We start from the raw sequence: 11571 nt of genomic DNA on the forward strand, positions 1-11571 counted from the left end.
TTAAATGATAGTTCCATACAAGAAATGTAACAAAGCGAAATGACATAGATTATATAAATTACATTTTAACATTGAACATTGTACATTGTTGACAGAACACACACTGGGCTCATCAACGGCACTTTACTCACTTTTCCTGATTACATTTCTGTACAAAAAAAGAACTGATTTTCGGAACATTCTTCAGAAATGCTTCCTGTTTTTCATCTTTCTCAGCTTTTCTCTTTTTGCATTGTGACCCACTGAGTATTACTCTTTGATCACTCATAATGAGCGTAATGACGTTTTAAACTTACCCCAACAAACACACGTCGGACACTGAAACATATAAATAATAAATAATAATAAATACCTCTTCAATAATTCTTATAATTCTAATACAAAATATATAATGAAAAGTTCAAACCTGAGTCAAATACAAACAAGATTCTGCATTATCTGCGAGAAACAGGTGCATGAGACACATAACGAATAGAAGGAGGGCGACGTCGACAGTGGGAATCAGAATGTCCTGATTGACGACAAAAATTGCAATAAAAAGATTGGAATGAACGTGAAGAACGCTGAGGGTTTTGATCCCGGGTGGGGTACAGAAGTGAAGCCATATGAGTGTCAGATAAATCCACCTCTAAGGAAGATTCCTCTCGAAGATAATAGGGTTTGATATGTGAAATGTGGACTTTCCGGAGGAAAACTTGAAGAGCATCATACCAAGTGTCTCGGAGAGGGCCATGTGTGGACGCAAATGCCATCAACAGTAAAGATTCTAAATCTATTAGGTTTAGCTTGAAAATTTGATGAAGGTTCAACAAAAAATAGAATAACTGGTCGGGATCTGAACCATCGGTCGGTTGTAATACCTGTAAAAGATCGACAACAGTTGTATATCTAATATAATTTGTGATATATGAATAATCGGGAGGCAACAAAAGTTCTCTGGGTGTGTGTAAGTTTGAGGTCTGTAAAAAAGGTGAAGGTTGTATATTAACGGGTGGGAAGGGAAAAGAGGTCGACCCAACCCGTGGCAAATGGCCTTGAAAGGGAAGCGACATGATATTTGTTCCTCGTGAGGATATCCAAAATGTGCAAAAAAAAAAAAATAGCCAAAACAAAAAAAGGACCAACGATATCCAAAATACAAGGCAATTGCAATAATGCAACATCAAGATATACTGTAAAATAATTAGAATCAATAAACAAGAGTTCTTATGTATTAATCTGTACAAAAAAAAAATTTGCACGGGAATGTCTCAAAAAGGGGGGGGGGCTCCAAAGTTAACAAAAAAAATTGTTAAGCACCAACAATGTATGGCCACAAGGGAATTTATTGCACAAGAAAAGGTTATAAATCGAAATGTTGGTATCACCAATAATACCAAAAATAGTAGTGTGAGGAAGGGAAAAAAATTTTGTGATATTTCTTGTATATAAATTAATAAAACCTGCTCTGATACCAGGAACTTTGTAACGTGTTGGTCGCGTACTAGAAAAAGGGGCAATAAAGCCTTATGAGAAGCGTGAAGAAACAGGTCCGGGATCAATTAATGTACGCACTTTAAATTAAGCAACAACCAACAGTTACAAGTCGCAAGTTGTTGAGGTTATTGGCCAGCGTTTAACACCGCCACCTCAGTCTCAATGGAGAACCAATGATAAGACTATGTCTAAAGAACAAAGAAAAATATAATCCTCCGTTCTGGTCTCACCTTTAAATCAATCAAAATAAATTTATAGGCAATGGCGCTCACAAAATATCGTGGAAAATTTCACTCAGGTTTGACAATTCTTCAAAGTAGCCTGCAATACAAAAATTACTCACTAACTGTTCACAAAAATCCGCAGGATCAATACTACTCAATGAAGTTCATAACTTCCTTTCTTACCAATAGCAACTTCGCAGCTTCACTTTCTTATGTGGAAGGTTCGTGGACAAAATGTATAGAACAGTATGCAGGTTTTAAAGACTTGAGTCAAAAATTTATTAGATTCAATCTCGAACAAGAAACGATTAATATCCCAATTATCATCAACATGAGAAACATTTCATCATAACAAACCCAGTTTAATTGCATTACAAAATCTCTCCAATTGTAACTTTAAATCTTTCTTCCGATCTACCTCCCGTCATTTGACGTATCAAGAATAAGTATTACAAATTTAAACGTTAACAGCAACATGAATTACAATCACAATTAAATCCTTTCCCTTATACACATTGTAAAATCCACTTGGGCATCAAACCGAATATTTACAATTAATTAACAAATGACTCACTTTGGTCTGTTATCCTTTTGTCACAATAAATTATACAATTTTCCCTTTTTTACATTTGATGCTCCCACTACTTTAATTCGATATTGTGCCACCCTAATATTAATTACTTCAACATTTAAGAATTCGCGACGATGGATGGGAATTGTCACGCGTACGCCTCGCTAAATTTCAATGTTACGCGAACGTCGCAAGTTCCATCATTTTCATTGTTGTATCACAATATATTCAACAAGTCGCGTCACATTAATTAGCCTACACGCGTTATTTGCAATTTAGAATAGTTTAAACTTTCGTCGCCGTTCTTCCTTTGTTTACTGATTTAAGTTTTTTGACTCAATCGTGATAAAGACACGGAATTCTAACCCAGTTCACGAATTGGACTTCGCAGAACTAAGAGAACGTATCGACACTGTACATACCTCCATTAAACTCTTCCAAAATGTTCCAACCTCCAATTCAACACTGCAAGGGGCGGTCAGTCAAACGGAACTCTGCCTTCCTTCACGTTCTGGCATCTGAATATTGGGGTAACGTCTGGAAACGTCCCATCAAATTCATCCCTCGGCTATAGCTCTGGATACAGGTCCACGTTGCGGGAAACTGACGAAATCTAACAGGACGTCGTAAAACTTCTCACTCCAATCAAATGCAACTTCCTTGCAAGAGTATAAGGTCCGTCCAAAAAGGTAGTTCTATCTCGCGTTGACGTGACGAATTTCATAGAGAGTAACAGTAACAGAGCGTGCAAACACAATGAGAAAAAAGTTAAAGTCTCGCCTGCGAGACGACTTGCACACTTAAACCAGCACCATACTCTCTGCCTGTCTTCCTCTCGTGACCGAAGTCACGCTGACAGCTTCGCGTAGGTCTGCCAAGTCGGAACTGATACTGCTGATGTTTTTTTTGTGTCTGCTCGAGAAGCGAGCGCCGAGCGAGAGGTCAGTGGAGACCTCTAGCGGGGGCTAGTATAATCAACCAAAGACAAACGAGACGCAAGGCGTACGAAGAATGAGGAAGTGCGATGCTTTTCCACGCAGAATTATTACGTAATACTTTTTTGTACGCAAAGCATAGGAAAAACGTCACAAAACTAATTGATAAGAGTTTAGTGTTTTCCTTTATCCTGGAGTTTATTTGTAACTATGTGCTACAGAAAACTGGTTTCATTTCCTTATTCTGGGTACATGAACAGGGTGTCTACCAGTCAAGAAAATGTAATCAACAAGTAGGTCAAGATGCAGGGCCGGATTTACCTCTTTGCCGCCCCTAGGCCAAACAAGCTCTGCCACCCCCCATACCATTTATCAAGAATGAAAAAGAAATCATTATTTTCTGTGTTACTATTTTTACTATTAACAGCATTCAGTATTAATTAAATGATAGTTCCATACAAGAAATGTAACAAAGCGAAATGACATAGATTATATAAATTACATTTTAACATTGAACATTGTACATTGTTGACAGAACACACACTGGGCTCATCAACGGCACTTGACTCACTTTTCCTGATTACATTTCTGTACAAAAAAATAACTGATTTTCGGAACATTCTTCAGAAATGCTTCCTGCTTTTCATCTTTCTCAGCTTTTCTCTTTTTGCATTGTGACCCACTGAGTATTACTCTTTGATCACTCATAATGAGCGTAATGACGTTTTAAACTTACCCCAACAAACACACGTCGGACACTGAAACATGCGAGACGCGACAAGCCACCTGCTTCTTGAATAATATTCTCGAGCAACTAACAGTAGAATAGTACAATGCGAAACCCCTTTAATAATGCTTGAGCCGACAGTTTATTTCTCAACAATTCAACACAAATCACATGCTTTTGATATGCAGCCAATGCCGGTAGTAACAAGGAACGGTGTTCCTGGAACGCAGTCAAGCCGGTGATGTCTTTCAAAAGCGAGCGGCAGGCTCCACTTTCTTGCCGCAATCGCCAACCCGTCTCAGCACAATACTGTACATTCGAAACAACAACGTCGGTTATTAAAACAACAAATTAGTAAACTAGTTCCGAGCCCTGCTAGCCTATCTCTCTTAAGAAATATTCCTTGTTAACATACACTGCTCGCCATTAAAATTGCAACACCCACAAGGAAATGAGATAGAAACACGAAACGTGGCAAATATGTAGTTCATAATAAGATAAGAAAATGATTACAGTTAGAGCTCGGTGGTGTGACATGTGACACGTAGAACATGGTTGCATAACCCCAAGGAGCTAGTAGCGTGTACAGCCTCCACGGGCGGCAATAACTGCTGCAACACGGCAAGGCATGGACAGAATGAGTCTATCGATGTCTGCTTGTGGTATGGCATCCCAAGCGACTTCCACACGGTGCCAGAGGTCTTCAACATTACGTGCCGGAAACCTGAGTTGGGCCAGCCGGCGACCCACCATGGACCAGACATGTTCAATTGGCGACATATCCGGTGAACGTGCTGGCCAAGGAAGCAGGGGCACGTGGTTAGCTTCCATAAATGCGAGGACATTCCTTGCAACATGGGGGCGTGCGTTATCCTGTTGAAAAGTGGCATTATGCAGTGCATGGATTAATGGGACAGCAACGGGGTGAGAACCTGTGTGATGTACCGTTGGCTGTTCAATGTCCCTTGAATGCGTACGAGATGCAAACGCCTATGCTCTAGCGTCAGAGGAATCCGCAACAGTGGGCGCCGGGAAAAAATTCCCCGGTTCGCCAAACGGCGAAGCACGGTTCTTGGGGACACTGGACGTTGTAAAACATCCCGTACTTCATGCGCAATCCTCGTTGACGTGGCCGTTCTGTCTGTAAGGGCCATGCGTATCAGACTTCTGCACCTCTCCTCTACACACTGTGCACATTTCGTCCGATTCTGATTACTCCTTCTGGGTGTTGCATTTTTAATGGCGAGCAGTTTATATATACAATACAACTACAGTAAGTTATTCCATTCGTGTGTCCAGAGAAAAAAAAAGGCAATCCGAGAATTCGGTATTCCTTATAAATATAATACAAACAATCGTGTGGCCCCTACCAAAGTGCCGCTCTAGGCCTGGGCCTATGAGGCCTATTGGGAAATCCGGGCCTGTCAAGATGTCAAGAAAAAAATCAAGAAATTATACGAGGTTTTTTTTTTATAAGTTTCCGGCCTCGGAAAGAAATAATGGCGTCAGTGGTAAATGAATGTCATTTTATTCAACATAGTTGCCTTTCAGGTTGACACACTTGGCACAACGTTTCTGCAGCAATTCTAACTGTGGTAATAGAAGGTTATAAAATGACATCACTGGTGTCCATAAATTCAGTACCTTTGAGGTGCATTTTGAGTTTGGGGAAAAAATAATAGTCTGAGGGGGCCAGATCAGGAGAATAAGGGAGATGGTCAATGAGTTCATACTTTAAATCATGAAGTTTCTGCATTGTGACAAGGAGCATTGTCTTGGAGGAAGAGGATGCCTTTTGACAGTATCCCCTGCTTCTTTCCCTTCACAGATGAATGCATTTATCCAACAGGACCACATAATGTTCAGCATTCACAATGTGGTGCCATTGTCCAGATATTCGCTGAGTATTATGCTCTCACAATCCCAAAATATAACACCCAGTACGATTCCTGCAGATTTATGTTGGCTACAGTTTTGGGGATTATCCACTATGGCACCACTGCATGGATTGATATGTTGTCTCAGGATCATACACATGCAATGGAGTTTCATCCACTGTCACTATTCGTTCAATAACACTGGCTACACTACGTGAAAAACGGCCCAATAGTTCCTTAGCACTGTCCCTTCTTTTCCGCTTATGATCAGCTGTCAAGAGTTTGGGCACTCAATTCTTCATGCACAATGTAATGCACCAGCTCTACACTGATGCCTAGGGTGTCTCCTGCACATTGCTTTGTTCTTCCTGGTCTTTCCTCATCTTCTGTGCTTATTCTCCCCCTCCTGAAATCTGCCTACACGATTTCACTGTGCCGTATGAAGGACAGCCATTGGGCATTGTGTGCGTCAATTCGACGTATATTTCCTTGGCTCCAATGTTCTTCGAGAAGAGGTACTTGATGACAGCTCTCTTCTCCAATTTGGAAAACTGCACACTCTGCGCTGCCATGGTCACTTCAAACCCGTAACAGAAAAGTATTACTAGCAGTATCTGTCTGAAATTTTGCACAACATGATCTGAAACATTGACTCGCATCATACTAAAAGGATTTTCATCTATTCCCATACTTTCCCTGTCAGGCTGGAACCTTTAAAAAAAACTCGTACTTGTGGTCAAGAATTTTTCTGTCACAATAAGTCATTGATTGACTTGGTTAATTTTACTTCACTTTTCTGCCTCTTTGGCTAATCATGAGGATGAATGGTGGTAAGATAAGATGGATGAAGGGACAATCACAAATATATAGGGATGACAACACGAGCTCCACGTAAGATTATACTGGCTATGCCAGATGCCAGAGCCTCGCTAGTCTGCCAAATGCAGTCCAGGATGGATTAATAGATAAAGCAGGTCTAATTCTCTGCTTCAGTTTTCATCTTAACTGGCCCTTTTGGTTGTGGTTTTTCATTAAACAAATATTTATTTCCTGATAAGCCTATTTCCAACTGTACGTAAGTAGGGGTCGTATAAATAAAGCTTAACAAAAACGAAAAAAGGCCAAGAAAAAGTCAAGAATTTTAGTAGACATCCTGATGAAGTTTGGTACCACACCAATAGGTGGCAGCAGCATTTACTTCTACACTCGCCTCGATAGACTTATTTATACAAGAACTGTACAAACTGGAAATACTTCACATCAATTTGTAGGCCAGCACAGGGGATGTCGAGGAGGAGAGAGGTTGTGAGCAGTAAACAATTCTCAGATTTCTCTCCTCTGGCCCTGCTATGACATGGCTTAGTGATAGCTTTGATTCTCTGTCATCTGCTAGTGCATAGATTTTGCAATACAGGGTGCAACATTAAAACACTTTTCCCTTTCAGGAAGATGGCCGAACCTGGTCACTTAGAGAAAGCAAAATTCGTAATAAGATTTAGGTAGGAGAACCTACCAAAGGATCATTCGAGCGTCAAAGGGACCACTCATCCTGGAGCCCGCGGATGTGAAGGGGACCTTTTAAAGCTAAAAAGGGACAGGCTTCGGCCATTCCCAGAGCCTGGAGGACCGCATGGGGAATTGTGTACTTATGTGCAGGAGGTCAAATGCCGTGACCCTCTGAATGTAATAATCTCCACGTGCTGACGTTCAGGTGTGAAAGCTCACTTCTGGAATCTTCTGGCTTGTGTTTACACTGCTATTTTATGGTTATATATTTTTTGTTTTTCCTTTTTGTTAATTTTATTAGTTATTGTTGTAAGCATGGAGTGTATCAAGTGATCATGAGGGATAAATAGCTTATCTTACTCCAGAATGTTACAAGAACGAACATAGAGGCAAATGTTTGTCTTTTTGTGTTAAATGTTTGTCTATTGATTACAGTGGAACTGCAATCATGATGTGAAAATGCTCCAATTTTTTAGTTAATTCACATTCAGAAGTGTTCTGAAAGAATCATTGCTAATTCTATCATTTAATTAATTAATTTATGAGATATGTGCATTTACGCAAAAGCATATTTTATTTTCTAAACATAGAAATATCATGATTACTCAGTACTACTGGTATAAGAAAATCAAAGGAAAGCGAAAATATTGTTAATTTGTGGAAATTCTTCTGAATTGAATAACTTCTTTCGAAGTATGTAGATTTCAAATAATGGCCAAAAATTTGCAACCAGAAGTACAGTATTACACCATAAGAAAACTAAATTAATCCTAATTTCATTCTAATTGTCTTATTTATTGCTTCTATATCTTAAGCTCTGAAGTATCCTACTTCATTTCTGAAACAAATCTTAGTCTGATGAATCTATTTAGGATAATTTTCATAGTCTTTGCATTGTTCCATAATCCTACATGTGCATGATGTCACACCAGTCACAAAATTTGTCGCACCCGTCACAAAATGATTCTGAAAAAGTAGTATGTGGTAATATTTTTAGAAACTAAAAACATCTAAATATTGAGGAAAGTTTGCTTTGTAAAATAAAATGAAATTGTTTCAGTAAACCCTTATATTTCACAGTTTTCTGAAAGATTGAGGAAAGTCCTAAAGTCAAGTCTCAGAAGAGGCACACCCGTTACAATTACAAAACATATTTTCTGTAGCTTAAAATGGAGATGGAGAGGAATATTGTGAAATTAAGTAACTTTCATCAAGGTAAATGAAATTACATGAATTGATAGTTACACAGAAGGTGCTATGAAAATCATTTAAAAATGAATATAAATTTGTCTGAATGTCACACCCATCACGATGGAATTGCCCGGAGGGAGTTTCATCCCTTCTTACAAATGCAACCTTGCAACCCCCGTCAAAAATGTTGGTACAGGGATATTTTCTTGCAACGGGTTGGCAACACTGCAGACATGTATCTCTGGCACATGGCATAGCGGCATTGTCGTGGCAGTTGGAGGTTGCTTGCTAACCAGTCGTGAATATGTTTCGGCAGCTGCAGGTGGCGTCCAAAGTGGAAGTGCGTGCAGTGATTCGGTTTTTGTGGGCAAGAGAGTGTCACTGTATACCGAATTCATGCCGAAGGGTATCACGATTAATGCATCGTCTTATTGTGAATCCTTAAAATGATTGTGATAAGCACTTAAAGATCGACGGCCAGGTAAACTTTCGAAAGGCATTGTGCTCCTGCGCTCCTGCATGACAATGCGAGACCGTATGCGGCAAGACTAACGTCGAATCTTCTGCACAAGTTTCGGTGGAAAGTGTTGGATCATTCCCCTTATAGCGCAGATCTTGTACCTTGTGATTTCCATGTTTTCGTACCCATGAAAGAAGGACTTGCAAAGCAACGATATCACTCGGATGACGAGGTGCAAGCTGCAACCTGTATATTGTTATCGGACTTTGGATGTGACTTCTTCGAGCAGGCATAGACAAACTTGTGACATGCCTCAACAAATGTTTAAATAAAGGAGGTGATTACATCGAAAAGGAAGCTTCCGTATGGAACTTTTATGTGCAAATAAAAGTTTCGTCAAAGTTCGCTCCTGGTTTGTTTTCTCATGCTGTGCAACTAACTTTTTGACTGACCCACGTATATCAAGAGATCTTGGTGGTAGCAGCAGCAAGGCTTGTTGATGTACTCCATGTTGCAAACTGCACCATTGAATGTCCACATGTAGACATTATTTTATTGTATATTGCTATTGCTAATATTGTGGCACATTAGCAAAGTGGGTCCTATGCATAGTTTTTAATATAAAGATGGGAAGCAAGGGAGAAACACAAAAATATGATTGTTTACATAGACATGCCATATTTTACATGATGGTAACTTTTCAAAGCATTGATAATCGACATACAGGGTCTGGCAATACATATCTACCACTTTCAAAGATTGGTATTCCCTACAGCCCCGCAGTAGTGATGAAATCCAGCATGCTAGGTAAGAGCACGAGGGATGCCATTTCTGTAGCAATGGAGCATTGGACTCTTGAACACCCTGCTTTTGTGGTAGATTCATATTTTAAAAGTAATATATGGAACATTTGTATGGTAGCTGCACAGCACACACTGGCTGCCTGCGATTTCTTTCTCTGGGGTACCTCAAGAGCCAAGTTTTTGAACATGTATCCCTAACTTAGAGACACTGAAGAGAAGAATTTGGGAAGAAGTCCAGCCAATTCCACCTGCAATGCTGGTGTCTGTAATGGATAATTTTGTTCATCGACTCTGTGAGTGTACAACACAGAATGATGTGATCTACCTGATGTGATTTTCAAACAATAAGACAAGTGAACAGTGTTGTCTTATTACCACTATCTTCTTTACATTAGCTGTATTGTGTTACTATGGGAAACATTTTAAAATGGTAGATATGCAGGTAATGGACAAAATAATATGAACACCAATGCAATTGCAGAAAACTTGTATTAGTAGGGGGTTGGGCCCCCCTTGCCTGAATGACAGATTGTATCGTACGTGGGATAGACAAATAAAGCTTCTGTACAGTGTGAACTGGAATACGTAGCCACTCCTCGCACAAAACAGTCTCAAGTTCCGAAAGCGTCATTGAAGGTGGAAACCGATTACGCACTTTGGCCTCCAAAATACCCCACAAAGGCTCAATGATGTTAAGATCGGGGGACTGTGGACACCAGATGAGATGTTCTACCTCATCACTGTGCTCATCAAACCATGCATCAACGCACCTAGCAGTGTGAATAGGGGCGTTATCATCTTGGAAGATGGTGCATGCATCGGGAAGCAAAGTCTGAACCATGGGATGGAGGTGGTCACCCAGGGTGGTGCAGTACTTCTCTGCGTTGATTCTCCCACGCAGGACGACAAGTGGGCCAACACCATTCCAAGATATAGCCCCCCAAACCATCACAGACCCCCCACCATGTTTCACAGTAGGCACTAAGCAGTCAATATCAAATGCTTCAGCAGGAGTTCTCCGCACATAAACACGTCCTGTGGTTTGAAATAATGTGAAAGACGATTTGTCTGACCATATCACATGTTCCCATTGCTGCTGTGTCCAATTCTTGTGCTCTTGGCACCACCTTCTTCGTGTCACTGTATTACGTGGAGTCACCAACGGTTTGGGGATGGCAACTCTGCCATGAATGTTCACAGAATGCAGCTCCCTTTGAATGGTTTTTGTTGATACAGGGTCCTGGAGGTGATTGTTCATCTCTGCGGTTATCTGGGACAGTGTTGTCTTGTGCTGTCGAGTCACTATTCGCTTCAACACACGTCGATCCCTGTTGGATAACTTTGTTTTTCGCCCACTATTCTCCTTTGCAGACGTTGTCTTTCCATGTTGTCTGTAGGCTGTCAGAACAGTTGACACTGTGCTCCGTGCTACACCAACAAGTGTAGCTATTTTTGTCACAGATGCTCCAGCCAGGCGGGCTCCTATGATCATGCCTCTTTTGAAGTCTGAAAGGTCGGACATACCTGCATTTGACGGTTAGCTGACTGCTCGCATGCAACTCTCACACCAGCTTCTGATAGACTGATATGTTTGCTTTCATCGCCACTAGATGGTTGAAATCTCTGCTGAGTGTTGTTCCTTTTCCACGACGGCTTATATAGGCCTTTGCAAACCAAGGTGTTCATATTATTTTGTCCATTACCTGTATATTGACAGACCCCAGTGGCGGCTGGCAGCTAGTATGATGGGTAGTGCCAACGTGATCAAGAAATCGAAAAATTTTCGCTAGCATATGTCATA

The sequence above is a fragment of the Lepisma saccharinum genome, chromosome 23 (genome assembly GCF_977018435.1).
Source record: "Lepisma saccharinum chromosome 23, izLepSacc3.1, whole genome shotgun sequence".
NCBI classification, from domain to species: domain Eukaryota; kingdom Metazoa; phylum Arthropoda; class Insecta; order Zygentoma; family Lepismatidae; genus Lepisma; species Lepisma saccharinum.